Below are 16185 nucleotides of genomic sequence, written 5' to 3'. Positions count from 1 at the left end.
CCATGGCACCCATTGAGGCTTTATACACAAGAGGTGCGGAGGCGAGGACTGGCTCACTCTCTTGTCTGTCTAGTCCCTGCTTTGCAGCTGCGTAGCCTGGTGTTGAATGCCAAAGTGAGTCCTGGGGAGCCTGATTGCCCCAAGTCTCCTCCTAAAGGGCCGCCTGAGAGTTTTTCCTAGTGAAATGCCCTTGCTCCTGGATTCACAATACAGCCTTGCCACTGCCTAGCTGTTCCAAAGCCCTACCATTCTCACGTCTCTGTTTTATGGGGAGGCAAGCTAGATGGGGTGGCAGGTGGTGGGGTGGAAAGGGCTTGGGGTCAAGCGGAACAGGGCTGGGGTCTATTCTTGAACCCTAGGTAAGCAAATTAACCTCCTGAGTCCCTTAGCTTCTTCTGCAAAGCCAGGATAATGATGCCTGCTAGGTACAGCTGTTATGGGGACTGCAGAAAATATCTGCACAGCACTGGCATGTAATAAATGCCCAATAAGACTCCTGCCTTTCTGAGAAAACGAATTAGCATTAACAATCTATTTCCTTCTCCTTTCTTCACACCTGTGCTTTCAGAAAAGACCCAGATTCAACTCCCTTCCCCTCCAGCATAATGAGGGCACAGGGCTTACTGTTCTGGTTTCCAAATTGTTGCAGAAAACTACAGTGAGTTTCAAGGAGGTTGTGAATATTTAAGTCACAATGCACTTTATGACAAATACTTTAAAGTGCAGCAAAGAAGAACGTGTTTATTAAGTTAGATACCAAATGACAAAGCATTAACCCACCAGGAGAGTAATGTGTGCACATGTGTGTGCACACTGAGCACATGGGTGTGTCACATGTGTGTGCCCGCTGAGCACATGGGTGTGTACAGTTGAGTTTCTTACAAGTTAGTTTTTTTTTTTTAATAAAATAGATTGTAGCTTTGTACTGGTCTGGACGTATATGATGGTCATGTACGAATAAACACAAAGGTTAAGGGAACTAGTTTTGTGTGCTGGAGAGTTGGCTTGGCAGTTAAGCTCACTTGTTCTTGTAGAGGATCCACGTTCAGTTCCCAGCACCCATATCAAGGCTCAGAACCATGTATCAGTTCAGTTCCAGTGGATCCAAAGCCCTCTCCTGACCTCTGTAGGCAACAGGCACACATGAGGTGTACGCACATGTAAACAAGACATTCACATGCATGAAATAAGTAAATCTTTCCCCTTCTAGCTTAAAAGGTTAATTTTCATGTCAAGGCTTGATCCCTAGGATACAAACAAACAGATGCGTAGGAGCAGTAGAACAGGAGACCTGCAGCACTTAGAACCGGGGGAGTCCTCTGAAGAACAAGAGACATCAAGTGTCTCTTCCCAATGGCCCCTCTTCCTTTTCAAGTACATTAGGACCTTCTCTGCCACATATTAACCCCATTTTCAAGAAAAATCTAAATTTTGGGTTGGTATTTTATTGTTGGCAAGAAGCACGTGCTGGGAGCCCTGGCTCCTGCTCATGCTGAGCTGCTTCTGTGGTGTGAGGAGAGCCGTTGCTTTATTTTGTTGTCTGGGGTAGAAATGTTACTTTGCTGATTATGGTAGATATCCACCAACAATAAAGCACCATTTAAAAATGGATATGTAATATCCAAAACAAAATAAGACTGCTCTTGAAAATTGGGTAAATAAATGACAGAGAAGGTTCTAAGGTAATTGAAAAGGAAGAGGGGCCATTGAGAAATGACACTTGATGCAAGTGCTCTGGGCCCTTCAGTCTTTTGCTTATATAGATTGTCCAGTGTATAAGATATGGTACTAAGTGCCTTACACATATTTGATCTATTTGACCTTTGTACCTATACCATGTATATGACCATTTTGCAGATGCGGAAACTGAGGAAGGACATACCTTGTCTAAGGCTGTGCAGTAAGGACGGATGATCAGGACCAAATTTATCTTGAAATCCACTCTTCAGGGCTCTGTAACGGAGTCACTCCCAACCAGCGTAGTTATTAAGGAACAGGCGCAGTTACTAGATGTTAGGGATTCTATCTTTAAAAAACCATTCCCTACTGTTCTCCAGAGTGTCTGGATCATTTCAGCTAATGGGACTCCTGACACTATAGAGCCTTACCAAATCACTGGCTATTTAAAGTGATTTGTCTTTTCACTTTGGGATTTTTTAAATCTCGTGTAAGCAAAATAAAATATATAAATAAATTATAGGCAGGAATGGCTATCAAACTACATATTACAATTCTTGAATTTATAATCTGCCTTCATACTTATGTATATATATTTTATTATATAACATCTGAGTGCGATATAAGTATTTATATACTAAACATGTACATATACAAGATTTTCTATATTTCTTTTTTAAAACAAACATGTGGAATTGAGCTGACAATCATGCCAAATTCTCATGAGATTTATATTTATGTGTATACCAGCCTTCTGTTTAGCTGCAGTGGAAAGCAGGGTCTACTGCTGGAAATAAATGTGAGAGCCTTTGGTGTGGAGTTTTACCTCTCCCTGTGGATTCTCCTTTTCACAAGAGTAAATCCTCTATTTAATTAAAAAGAAGGAGTGAAGCTCTGCTGAGGGATTTCAAGCTTGAGTGAACAGAGAGAAGGAAGTCTGGGGTGGTGGTCCACAAGGAAACTTTACACTGCTCTGAATTCACCCCACACTGGCAGCTACCTGCTCTCAGGACTAGACCAGTCCTTTAAGTGGCCCACTTTCACTCCGAGCATTTGAGTCTATGCTAAGAGATATAGTGTTTCTGACCTCATACCATCACTTTGAAGAACCAACAACTAGGTAGATGTAGAGGCTGAAGTCTGTCTCTGTCTCTCTGTCTCTCTGTCTGTCTCTCTTTCTGTCTCTCTCTCACATGTGTGCACGTATGCGTGTGTGTGTGTGCACGCGGACACACACACACGGGGAGGGGGGCTGACATAGATGATAAGTTTAATGCACAAAGGGATGACAGATAGAATTATATTTTAGTATAATCAGCTTCTGTTTATTTTATGTTAAATAATTAGTTTGTTTTTAAGACAGGGTCTGGAGTAGCCCAGGCTGGCCTTGAACTCTTAATCCTCCTGTCTCTATCTCCCAAGTGCTAGGATTACAGATGTGCACCACCAAACCTGGTTTGCCTTTCCTTGCATTTTACTTCATACAGCTACAAAAATTACTCTGAGAAGGGGTGTCATAGGATTTACCAGACTGCTGAAGAGGTGACTCCCCTAAGTTAGAACTTTCTTGATCAGTCTTTTCTTTCACAAAAATATCTACCATGAGACAAGGAATGCATTAAAACAAAAGTCTGCCAAAGTTGCCACATTGTGCAATTGTTTTGGTGCCTAGGATGAAGCTGTGTTCTTCATGTATGAAACAGTCACTGCACTTATTGTCTAGTTGATGACAAGACCTTGTGTCTGTGTGTGTGTGTGTGTGTGTGTGTATGTGTGTGGGTGTGTGTGTACTGCAAACTCAAGCTTTTTATAAGAACGATACTTTCATGAGAAAGAATAGAAAACTTCAGGCTCTGAGCCAGGCACTTGGGAAGCTGAGGCAGGAGGATCACTCAAATTTGAGGCCATCTTGGCCTACAATGTGAGACCCTACCTCAAACAAATACACAAAACAGAACAAAAACTTTTCATTCCTTGACCTTGTTATTGTTGCTTGTTGTGTTACAAGGATGAGACTGGAGCGATACAAACATGTTGCGGTGAGTTCTATTTAAAATGAGGGGCTAGAGAGATGGCTCAGTGGTTAAGAGCACTGGGTACCTCTGCTCTTCTAGAGGTTCTGAGTTCAATTCCCAGCAACCACATGGTGGCTCACAACCATCTGTAACAGGATCTGATGCACTCTTCTGGCATGCAGACAAAGCACTCATATACATAAACAAACAAACAAACAAACAACTGAAGCCAAAAACAGTTAACAGAGCAAGCAGAGAAACTGGTCTGGTAGTAGAATGGCTTTCATCATGGCCCAGGGTCATTTTCTCCTAAGAGGCACTTGAGATGAATAAATACTATTGCTGTGCTCTCCAGTCTTCTAGCCCATTGCTGCTTAAACTGTACTTGAGTTCAAGTATGCATTCTTAGCCTCTACAAACCTCTCTGGCAGAAAAGAAATGACGATAATGTGGAGCGGTTCACTGTACTTTAAATCATGCTTCAGAGTCACACATGTAATGTAAACCCAGGAGATATTTATTTGACGGTTAGGGTCTCACTGGGCTAGGGTCAGGGTAGAGAATGTGGATTCACATCATCTTTTGATAATCAAATAATACTACGGTGGAAATGTTTAGAGTAAATGCTAGATGAAAAGCCTAAAAGCGGCCATATTCATAATAGAGGGAAGGGCCATAGACCCGAGTCCAAGGACTTAGATTTCAGCCCTACTCTGAATCATGGCTATAAGCCAATATCTGAATCTATCACTTAGTTTTGAAAGATGAAATCTTCCTGCATGTGTTTGCCAGTGTGTTCTGTGTGTAGTCTGTACGCATATGCCTCTGTGCATGAGAGCCTCTGCATGCAGTGGCTCCAGGAAAGGCTGGGTGTCTTTCTCTGTCACCATCTGTCATGAAATAGGGGTTTTTGTTATACCAAAGCTCAGTGTTTGGGAGAGGCCGGCAGGCCAGTGGGCCATTGGGTCAGTGGGCTAGTGGGCTCCTGGGATCTGCTTGTCTGTGCCCCCAACCCCGTGTGTTAGAGGCATGCATAGCCATGTCTAGGTTTTTATGGGGATGCTGGGGATTCAAATTCAGATCTTTATGCTTCCATGGCAAGAGCTCTTGTCCTCAGAGACTTTCCTCAGCTCATGGTGTCTTGTTTTTATACTGAGAAGACAAAATGGCTTGCCCAGAATCACCATAGGGGCCATGACCCTGTCTGTGTAACTCTCGGGCCAGTGCTCGCTTGATGCCTTCTGGAATGGCCAGTCCCTCCCGGGAAAGCAAGTAGTGACTGGGTAAGCAGCTGGATGGAGGCTGCCCAAGCAGCCTTGAGAGAAGTATAAGAAACTGGAGAGGTGCTGTGTGCTCTAGGAGCAGACGTGGTGCTGCCCCAGAGGCCAGGTGGACACTCAGAGTTGTCTCAGATTTTCCCAAAAGATGCACTTGGAGCTGATGGACGGCCTTGGATGGGCCTCTGAAATCTAATTGTGTGGTCGCAGTCTGGAGCATAAAAGGAAGGGCTTTAGGCACAGGGCTGAAATGAGATCGCTTCGGCTGCTCTAACTGAAGGGCATCTTTAGGATTCGTCGGAACAATCTCTGCCCCTTGATGTCCTCGTTGATTATTACACTTTATTTCCTCTCCCGTCGGCTATAAAGCAATAGTGCTTTCTGGAATCACATTATCTCCTGGACTTGTTAGATGTTCATGAAGCGGCCTAATTAGAGTTCTGCAGGCACCCCTCTCCCTGGTAATTTGCACAAGGCTTCATCCTCTTCTATGAATACACCGCTCTAGCAGGATGCCTTAGATTTCCTCCCAAACCTACCCTTCTTTCTGTCTTAATGCTGCATGCCCCATTGCTGCCAAGGACTCTACCTGTGACCCCATCTGTCATTTCCACATGCCATCCCCTCCTCCAGAATCAGCCAAAGCAGGACTAGTTGAGGCTGGCATAATGTAGCAAGAAGGACGGACACTGAGGACGGTGGGCAGTTCCTTGCTAACACTCTCGGCCCTCCCTCCCACTGCTCACGTCCACAGTACTGGGTCCCTCTCCGTTCTGCAGAGTGGGAGGTCCTTCCTGTCCTGACCTCACAGCATCTTCCTGGGTCCAATCTGCTTAGGCACAGCTGTGCCCAGGAGACTGACTCTATTCTGGTGTTTTCTACAAACTCATTGTCTGTTTGTGCTAAATTGGAAAAAAAGGGCGTGGGAGGGGATAGCAAGTTTCATAGACTTTTTACTTACCAGCTTTATTCCACTGGAAAAAAATTTAAATCTTTAGACAATGATATTTAAAATTATACTCATAGTCTAGGGTCCTGGACAGGCAGATAATAAATGATAGGCCTGCAGTACTGGGACATTGGAGCTAGGCTAGGCATTGGTCACGGCCCCTTTAGTTACACCCCTTTGCAGCTGGACTATCAAAAGAAGCTTTCAAGTTCATGTTTTGTTTTGTTGTCCCTGAAATTTCCAAGTTTTTAAAAATATTTGCTTAGATGACTACACAGAGCTAGGAAAGGCACTCAGCTGGGAAAGTGCCTTTCTCACCAGCATGAGTTCAGTCTCCAACACCCACGTAAAAATGCTGAGTGTGGTAGACACATACTTTTCACCCTGGATCTGGGGAAGTAGAGGCAGGAGGGTCCCTGGGGCTTGCTGGCCAGTCAGTCTAACCTAATTGGTGATCTGCAGACCAACGAGAACTCCTGTCTCAAAGGAAGGTACTCATACTGACAGTTTCCCTCTGGCCTCTCTACATCTACACATACATCCAATAAACATGAACAACATGCACAGCCACACACACATTAAAAACAACCCTGTATAGTTCAAAGAAGGCAGTCTCTAGGCCCAACATGGAGATCTATCCTTTAGATGTTATAGATTTGGGGTACAAATAATATTGGTATCATCTGGGGAATTGGCTGGCAGCTAGGACCCCCTACAAAGTGTTTGTGTGTGTGTATGTGTGTAAAACCCTTAACTTACAAGATTAGAATTTTATTTTGCCTAAATTAACCATCTCATTGATACCACAAAGCCACATTGAACTACAGTGGTTAAGCAGACTAAACGTTCAGTCTGATCTGATGAGCATAGAATATCCTTATTAGAGAGCCACTCAGAAAGCCCAGTCAGAAGGCTGCCCAGTGAGCCAGGAAACTGACAAACGACCTTGAGTTAGTTAGATAATCTTCACGAGGAGCAGCATCACATGTATCCACTTGGGAGTGCACATCTGTGAAGCCTCCACTGCCAGGGATGTGAATCCACCCTGGAAAGAAAGCACGTGCCATGTGGACACAGAAATCCACACTGACTTGGCTTTTTATAGTAAGTAACTACAATCTGCTTGGATTGGCAGTGTGACTTGTGTTGTGCCAGCTCCTGATATCACAGCAGGCCTGATAGCAATGGTGATGGTGTCACGTTTGGACTGGTTAAGACTCTTCAGCTTCGGGCTGGAGATATGGCACAGCCAGTTAAGAGCACTGACTGATCTTCCAGAGGGCCAACCTTCAACTCCCAGCACCCACATGGTTGCTTACAACTGTTTGTAACTCCAGTTCCAGGGGATCTGATGCCCTCTTCTGACTTCTGTGGCAACCAGACATGCATACGCTGCATAGACCAAATGCAGGCAAAATACCCATGCTTGGAAACTAAAACTAAATTAAAAGATGCCAAAGAAGAATCTTCAGCTTCAGGAAGCTAAGTCACTTGATCCAGTAATATCATTAATAAGCGGGAGAAAGACAGATCAGAACGCCGTCTAACACCAGAGCTTGTGCTCCTGGCCATTGCTTCCCATTGGCTTCCATCTTAGTTACTTTTCTGTTGCTGTGATAAAATGCCATTCCCAAGAAGAGACAAAGAGTTGGCTGTGGCTTCCAGCTCCCTCCTGTCTGGTGGTAGGAGAAGGACCCTGAGAGATCACATCTCACCCTCTCTACTGTGCAAAGGGAGTAGGGGAGCTAACTGGAAGAGGAGAGCTAAACTCCCAAAGGCCCCCTCCAGTGGTGTGCTTCCTCTAGCTAGGACGCACCTCCTAAAAGTCCCATAATTTCCACACATAGCGCCACCAACAGGGACCACGTGTTAACAATGAGCCAATGAGAACGTTTCTCATTCAAACCACTGCGCATGCTCTCCCTTTTATAAAAGACCGCCAGCCTTCTGTGTCTTCAGTAACACTGACCAGAGTACATTTCTCTTGGGTAGCTGGTATTTAAAATGACTTCTGCACAGAGCTGGACGCATTGACTGTCCACTTTACTTTTCTATTTAACACTTGGGACGGGGCAGGGCGGACATATTTCTGGTCACTAGTCTACTTCCTCCCTCGGTGCTACACTGTCTGGAGAAAGGGAATCAAGAGGATAATGAGAACAACAAGATTCCAGAGGGGATATTCCGTATGAATATTCTTGAGAGAGATCTTGTGGTAATCAATGCTCCCTTTCTCCCCATTATCTCCTAGACTCAGACTACAGCTTCCCATCCGTATGCATTGCTGAAGGGCCTAGACATGTACAGTGGCCACATTCAGGTGTCCCCAGACCCTACAGGAACTTAAGAATTTGATGAAAAAAAAAAAGTCTCTTTGTCAGGAACAGCAGTAAAAGAATTAACTCAAGACATGAGATAAGGCTGTCTAGACTGTAAACCTCCTCAGGGCAGGAACATGCCCAGAATGTTCCAAACATACTGATAATTTATGTGGACTTGGCTGATGACGGTTGGCTTGAGACCTGTGTGACTGTGATAGGCCATGCTAGCTTAGTTTAGGTCGTGGAATGCCACGACTTCTTTTGACTACTTTTGTAGAGTGTTCCTCTTTTGGAAATAAAAATATCTCCCAGGGCCTCCTAGGCCCTGACAGATAGCTCTGCAGGAAGTAGTATAGGTGTGTTGCCCCATCTCTGGATCATACATGGTAGCCGGAGGGAACTGACTCCCAAGAGGTACCCTCTGACCTTTCCATGTACACACACACATATGCATGAAAGATGTTTTTAAAAATCTACCCAGGTCTCTTAGGTAGAGTTAATTTGTTAATTTCCCCTTGCCTAGATCATCACAGCTTAATGAATTAGGGGGCCGACTTCTTTTCCTCTTGCTAGCCCTACTGACAGGCAGGAGCCATCTTTTTCCACTTTCATATCCTCTCTAGTCTTCACAGAGCACTTTATGCATGGACAGTACTTATTGATTTATTTAACTTAATATAATCAAATTGAACATTTGACTAGGACCACTTCCACAGAGAAGTGGGGAGGTGGGGAGGGTCTACTTCCATAGGCAGATTTTACATGGTTTTTCTTGTCTCCTGGCTTCCAGCCCTGCATCCTGCTTTCCTCGGGTGGCTGTAGCATAATCCTTGGATTTGCTTTTGGGGAGTGAGCCCAGAGCCCAGGTGTCAACATAGCAGTTGATATTAAGAAGCAAATGCAAGGCTTTGATCATTCTAATACATGATTTTACTTTACTTTTAGTTGTGTGTGTGTGAGTATGTTTGTGTGTGTTGAGTGTGTGTGAGTGTGTGTGTGACTGAGTGTGCGTGTGTGTGTGTGTGTGTGTGTGTGTGTGTGTGTGTGTGACTGAGTGTGTGTGAGTGTGTGTGTGTGTGTGTAAGTGCAGGTGACTCTGGAGGACAGAAGCATGGGATCCTCTGGAGCTGGAGCTATAGGTGTTTGTGCGCCTCCTGACATGGCTGCTGAGACCTGATTGGATGTTGTGGAAGAGCAATATGTGCTGTTAGTCACTGAGCCATCCCTCCAGCCCCTGATGCATGATCTTCTGATTATGACACTCTTTCACTTTGTCATTGGGGAAAATGTGTCACAAAATGGAAAAAGGCAGAAAGCTATATGACCTCAGCCCTACTCAGAACCAGACACTGGGGACGCTGTAGTAGGTTTATTTCCTTACTTTCCCCTCCTCTCCCTCCCCCTTCTCCCTTCTCCTTTCCCCTCTCATATCCAGTGCAAATGTACCTAACAAAAAGATACTAAGACAGAAAGGACAGAACCTTTGTGAACAAAGCTCTAAACCTCTAAGGAGCGACATCTCAGAGCACTTGAATAAACGGGTTGCAGCATTGTATTCCTGAAGAGGAGGAATGCCTGCAGTCCACACGGGGCTCTTTCAACATTAATCTTCATATCTAATGTAATTCCAGTGAAAAGTCATAGGAGTTCTATTTTGTTTGAGTGAAATATTAATTCTTTTCAACTTGCCAGTGTTTGTTTTTGTGAGGAGAAAGCGGGCAAAGGACCCTTTTCTCCCTGAGGAGGATGAATGGAGGTGAGCTTCCACCCACTTCCTAAGACATGATGGGATTACAGTAATTATGATAGAAAATTGTCAGATCACTGGGACAGAAAAGTGAGCACAGATATCACCCTCTGCGTGGGAGAGGCCACCAGAGCCCAGCAGGGAGAGGAGGGCTTGCCAGCCCACGGCTACCAGGGCCTTGGAGAGCAGTTTGGAAAACCAGCGTTGAGTCCGATCCTACCCTTGTATCCTGTACCAAAGAAAACTCCAAGTGGAGGTAATTGAGATTTTTTTAAGGAAAGAAAAAAATAGAAAACTTTTAAAAATTAAAACTATTTTTAACTTAGACAAAGAAAGCTTTTTAAAAAGTACTCTAACTCTGTCTGATATTAACAATCCTCATGTGTGCATGTGGGTAAGAAAAGCCCATGTTTGTATGGGCTCTGGCACTGGGTCTGCTCTGAGCTTCTATGTGATTTCTGGACAGATTATTTCTATTCCTTAGGTGTTATTCTTTTGTGATTTGGGGGCTGGAACCAGGCCATGTCTAGGATAGCTTCTGGCCCTGACCTCGTAGTTCTGACGCTGACCACCCACTTCCTGCTGCTCTTCCCTCCTCATTTGGAAACACCAGCCCATGACATGGAAAACAGAAAAGTAGGCACAGTGGCCCTGTTTTCCGTTCTGGTTGCAGAAAGCATTTGTATATGTGTTCCTGTGTATACGTACGTGTAGGCATATTTCAGGTGTACATGTATGTGGGTCCACATGTGTGGTGACCAAAGGGTGCATGTGGGGGAGGCGCTCCTCTGAGGTGGAAGCACACACAGAGAAGGTACTGGATTTAACTGGAATGGGAAAAGAGTTGTAGACTTTATTACATATTTTTCCTCTTTAGTAGGGCTGAATTTTATATGAAGTTGAATTAGATAAATTCAGAATATCATGATGTCAAGTACTAATTAATAGAAGTAATTGGCTTATACACAAAGTTTGAAATAATTTAGACCACTCAAATTTTAAAAGTGAAACAAAAATCTCACTTCTCCCTCCTGACTCTGGTGCAGCCTAAGCAAATTTTCAATGGGTTTTACTCAGGTCTCCACTCAGCAGCCCCAGGGAGTAAATGGAACACATGCCAGTGGGCAGGACAGGGGTCATCATAGGTCACACACATGCCATGGGGCAGGACAGGGTCATCTCAGATCACACATGCCAGTGGGCAGGACAGGGGTCATCTCAGGTCACACATGCCAGTGGGCAGGACAGGGGTCATCTCAGGTCACACATGCCAGGGGGCAGGACAGGGTCATCTCAGATCACACATGCCAGTGGGCAGGACAGGGGTCATCTCAGGTCACACATGCCAGTGGGCAGGACAGGGGTCATCTCAGGTCACACATGCCAGGGGGCAGGACAGGGTCATCTCAGATCACACATGCCAGTGGGCAGGACAGGGGTCATCTCAGATCACACATGCCAGTGGGCAGGACAGGGTCATCTCAGATCACACATGCCAGTGGGCAGGACAGGGGTCATCTCAGGTCACACATGCCAGTGGGCAGGACAGGGGTCATCTCAGGTCACACATGCCAGTGGGCAGGATAGGGTCATCACAGGTCACATATGCCAGGGGGAAGGACAGGGGAAATCACAGGTCACATATGCCAGTGGGCAGGACAGGGGTCATCTCAGGACACACATGCCATGGGGCAGGACAGGGTCATCTCAGGACACACATGCCATGGGGCAGGACAGGGTCATCTCAGGTCACACATGCCAGTGGGCAGGGCAGGGTCATCTCAGTCACACATGCCAGGGGGAAGGACAGGGGAAATCACAGGTCACATGCCAGTGGTCAGGACAGGGGTCATCTCAGGACACACATGCCAGGGTGCAGGACAGGGTCATCTCAGATCACACATGCCAGTGGGCAGGACAGGGTCATCTCAGGTCACACATGCCAGGGGGCAGGACAGGGTCATCTCAGGTCACACATGCCAGCGGGTAGGACAGGGGTCATCTCAGATCATACATGCCAGGGGGCAGGACAGGGTCATCTCAGGTCACACATGCCATGGGGCAGGACAGGGTCATCTCAGGTCACACATGCCATGGGGCAGGACAGGGTCATCTCAGGTCACACATGCCAGGGGGCAAGACCAGGGTTATCAGAGGTCACACATGGGTACAGGAAATGGGGAGAAGGCAGCTCACTGCAGCAATCAGGGCACCTGGGCAATCTGTCCAGCTGTGCCCAGGGGAGGGAGGGTGAAGTTCCTATGTGGGTTATGACTGGTGTGTTTTCTCTGTGTTTGTATCTTATTCATAGCTAACAAGAAAAAAGGAAAGGAGGGAGAACTCCAGGCCACAAAAGACAGTCTAAAATATCATAACTCAAGAACATAAGAATTTTTTCATAATTCCTTCATGTAATAAATAGCACAGCTTGATAACATAAATTAGATAAAATGGGAGCTCAAACAGAAGATGATAAAATGGAAGAATAAAACAAAGAGAGACTGCAGTCACATAGAAACAAATTGAATACCAAAGTATTTTATGGAACTAATAAATAAACTATAAATAGAAGGAGGACAGACACTACTGAACACTGAAATACTGACATGGAAGAAAGCCTGTAAGCACAGCATAAGCACAGGAAAGAGACAAAGAGATCAATCAGGTGCTAACTGATAATAAGCACATTGCTCTGGTGCAACTGCACTGCTGCAATATTGAAAAAAGGGACAATACCTTTAAAGATTTATTTCTCATTCACAAACAGTTTATCATGGAGAACCTAAGTCTGGCTCTACTCCATGTGGCCGCCATGATGCCACTCCTCCTGTCCCCTCTTCTCCTGTCTCCCCCAACTCCGTTTCACTCCACACAGGACAGTCTGTCTAATGGTGGAAGCTGATACCTCCCCACATGTCAGCTCATGGGAAGTGTGAAGAGACCCAAGGGAAAGCCTTCTGAGGAGGTGACTTAGAGGGACTCTTCCATCTAATTCGCATAAATGTGGTCACATGCCCAATTTAGTCGCAGGGAATACTGAAAACTGTGATCTGTGATTGTATAGCCATGTACTCAGGCTAAATTGAAATGTCATGTTTGAAAAGAAAGCAGCCCCTGGAGGACAAATAAGTACCGTAATATGAAAGGCAAAGATGGGCAGTATGGAAGAACATTTGGTATCCCCCAGATGGAGCATCTAGCAAATGGAAGAGAAGATATTCACTGATGTAAGAAAAAGCTTTCAAAGTAAAGAGGGAGCAATGTGCTGCTGAGAAGAAGGCAGAACCCCAGGAAAGACTGGACTTAGAAAATTTAACATAAATTATTTTAAATGCCTACACTTTAAAGATGAAGAATGTTTCAATAAGTAGGAAGTAAGAAATCACCTATGAAGAGTAATAATTCATGTTGGCATTAGAGTTCACAATATTTACCATCAAGAAGAATGGTGTGGTGTCCATATAGTTTTGAAATCAGAAATAATAAACCCAGATATAATTCAGGTGTAAAGGCAGGTAAGATACCCATGAACCTTGCAGAACAGAACCATTGATAGCTCAAGGTAGCCTACCAACCAAAACAAGAAGCTGTAGTATAAAGGACCATGAGAGTGACTGTTGATGATCATCTGATTCATCTGCATGGATATCAAACACTGGGGTCTATAGAGTCAAAATAGAGTGTGAACGTTATAAGTGCAAACAGTGTCAGAGTCTCTGAAATTGAGAGAGGAGAGAAAACAGCTGGGTACAGCAAGAATGCGGATGCCCCATCTTCTGAAGCTAGGCTGTTCTACTCCTGTTCTCATCTAACCCATGCCAGAAAAGCTTAGTAGTTTTCATAATTAGCTTTATCCAGCTGTATAACATGAGTCAGCAAAGAATTGCCTGGGCGTTAGCCACATGCTTCTGTGAGTAAAGCTGCATCAGAACATGGTGTCATGGTCCATTCAGTCACTAACAAAATGCCACAAAGCTGGTGGCTCCTAACAACAGAAATAGATTTCTTATAGTTGTAGTGAGTGGGAAGTTCAGAGTTAAGGTTCTTAGATTCGGCTCCTGGTGAAGACCTGCTTTCTGACTTTCTCATGGTGTCTCACGTGGTGAGAAGGAAAGGCCATAGGGACCATTTCCATAAAGGCCCCTGAAGTGTCTGTCCTCGTGACCTAGTCATGTCTCAGAGACATTCAGCCCTCAGCAGCCAGCTTCCCAGTGTTGTTTCTGTGTTGGCAGTCAGCCTGCATAGAGCTCACACGCCTGAAATGTCCACTGTAATTTTAATTTCTTCAAAACCAATTTTTAATGATGGTTCTTAAATGCTTTAACCTCCCTTGTAGCCCACCACCCACCAGAGGCAGTGGAAAAGAAAGGATATGGGGGCAGGGAGGATGGACTTGTTTAGAAAGTTTCTTTGGAGCAACTCCCGTCTGTGTTGTCTGGAAATCAGCAGTTCAGTTCACAGGTCAGCATCAGCAGCTTGATCCACTGGGAAACACTTCACAGATGCACCAGCAGGTGAGTTCAGCAGAGTCAGGACAGCAAACAAACCAGCAGCGGTGGCACGACCTAGCAGAAACAGCCAGGTCTCAGGGGCACAAGTCAGCAGGAAGGACCTGGAGGAGCTCAGGAAAAGTTCCTGGCTGTGCCTCTCTCAGCTAAGCAAAGATAGCAAAGACTCAAAACCTACAGTGTTACACAGCCAGCTCTATAAGCAAGCCAAGCTCAGCTCTGTCACTGTCCATTGAGTCCTTTTTATACTCCCACCAAACATCACATGTGCTCCATGGGTCTTTCTGTCTCAGCTGACATCACTCTGATGTCAAACAACCTGAGTCTGCAGAAGTGGCAAGAAACTGCAGCACACCACCAGAAGGTTTTTGGTCCATTTCTCTCTATGAAGTTCCAACAAATGCAGCTCAACTATACAACTTAAGGCAGACCAATACACATGTGTCCTTAGCAAAGAATCCTTCATCACGTGTCCTTTCCCATGCTTGCCTTAGCAGAACATCCTTTCTCCCATGTCTACTTCAGCTAAACGTTCCATCACGAATCTGCCTTAGCCTTTTACCTGTGTCCACTTCAGCTAAACACTCTTCACATGTTTGCTCCAGCAAAACACCATCCAACACAACTGGCTTCCCAAAGAACTCTTAAGTTTCCACTTCAGCCCACTATTCTGCTCCTTTAAGAAAAAACAGTTGCCCGTATAAAGGGATCCTGGAATATTTGTAAAGCTTTACTAATTTGTTGATGCTGGGATGGATTTCAGATGGAAGAGTACTTGCCTAGCATGAACAAACCCCAGTCCCAAGTAACACATAAGCTGGGCATGGTGCCATGTGCCTGTATTTCCAGCTAGAGGATCAGAAGTTGAAGGTCAACCTTAACTACATAGTAAGTTCAAGACTAACATGGGCTACATGAGACTCTCCCTCAAAATAATAAAAAAATAATAGCAATAATAATAATAATAGTAACATAGTTTGGTGTTTTTAATTCAGACCATTTCCCTCTATTAAATTCACATCAAATTTAATAATGTAATATACATATCTTTATTATACATCAGTGTATCAGTTGTTATAAAGATACCAAGGAATACAGGTCTCCTAATGAAAGTTGGTGTGCTTTCTTCCACTTTATCTCCATGTTTCCACATTGGCAGAACCTGTATATGAGGCTATCACATCTGAACCAGAGTGATGGAACAGGGTGAGCTTTCTGTTTGAAGGTTCTAAGTCATAGGACTATGGTTGCTGCTTCTCCCTTCAGCTTTCCTTTCCTTCCAGTGCTAGAGTCTGATCCGAGGGCTTCACACACGTGACTCAAGCTCTCTGCTACTGAGCTGGAGCCCTGGGACCTCTCCTTTTTAAATTTCAAGCAATTCTAAGCTAATTTAGACGATTTAGACAAAGTAATAAAGTGCTGAATTATAGTTTTAGAAGTAATAGTGAAAGACTATATGTAAAGGGCATTGTTCTGTTTATATGATTATTGAATAATTATATTTCATATTATGTCAGTGTGTGAAGGTTTACATATTTCACAAACTGCAAAGCACGGGCTCTTGTATGCTGTAATCACAGCATAGAGGGCGTCCCGAGACAGTGGGAGGAGAGGTTGCTAGGGATCAGCTTGTTCTCAAAGCCGGTTTTGGAGCTGGTGTCTCTCTCAACCCATCTTTCCTGTCCCACGCC

The 16185-nt window shown here is 44.7% G+C and overlaps 1 protein-coding gene across 5 annotated transcripts in view; it reads left to right on the top strand.

Moving 5' to 3' along the window:
• Iqch (IQ motif containing H) overlaps positions 1-16185 on the top strand; it is a 210309-nt gene that overhangs the window by 44242 nt on the left and 149882 nt on the right. Inside the window, exon 1 of one of the 5 annotated variants that reach the window (XM_085844698.1) lies at positions 9613-10242. The exons of the other annotated variants lie outside the window; for them this stretch is intronic. The gene's annotated coding sequence lies outside the window, so the exon portion shown is untranslated. Of the gene's footprint in view, positions 1-9612; positions 10243-16185 lie in introns of those variants that run through there. 5 annotated transcript variants of the gene reach the window in all.

The sequence above is a fragment of the Mus caroli genome, unplaced genomic scaffold, assembly GCF_978045245.1.
Source record: "Mus caroli unplaced genomic scaffold, Mus_caroli_1 scaffold_11, whole genome shotgun sequence".
In the NCBI taxonomy this organism is placed as follows: Eukaryota; Metazoa; Chordata; class Mammalia; order Rodentia; family Muridae; genus Mus; species Mus caroli.
Note: the sequence above shows the minus strand (reverse complement) of the source record. Positions and strands in the feature narration are given on the sequence as shown.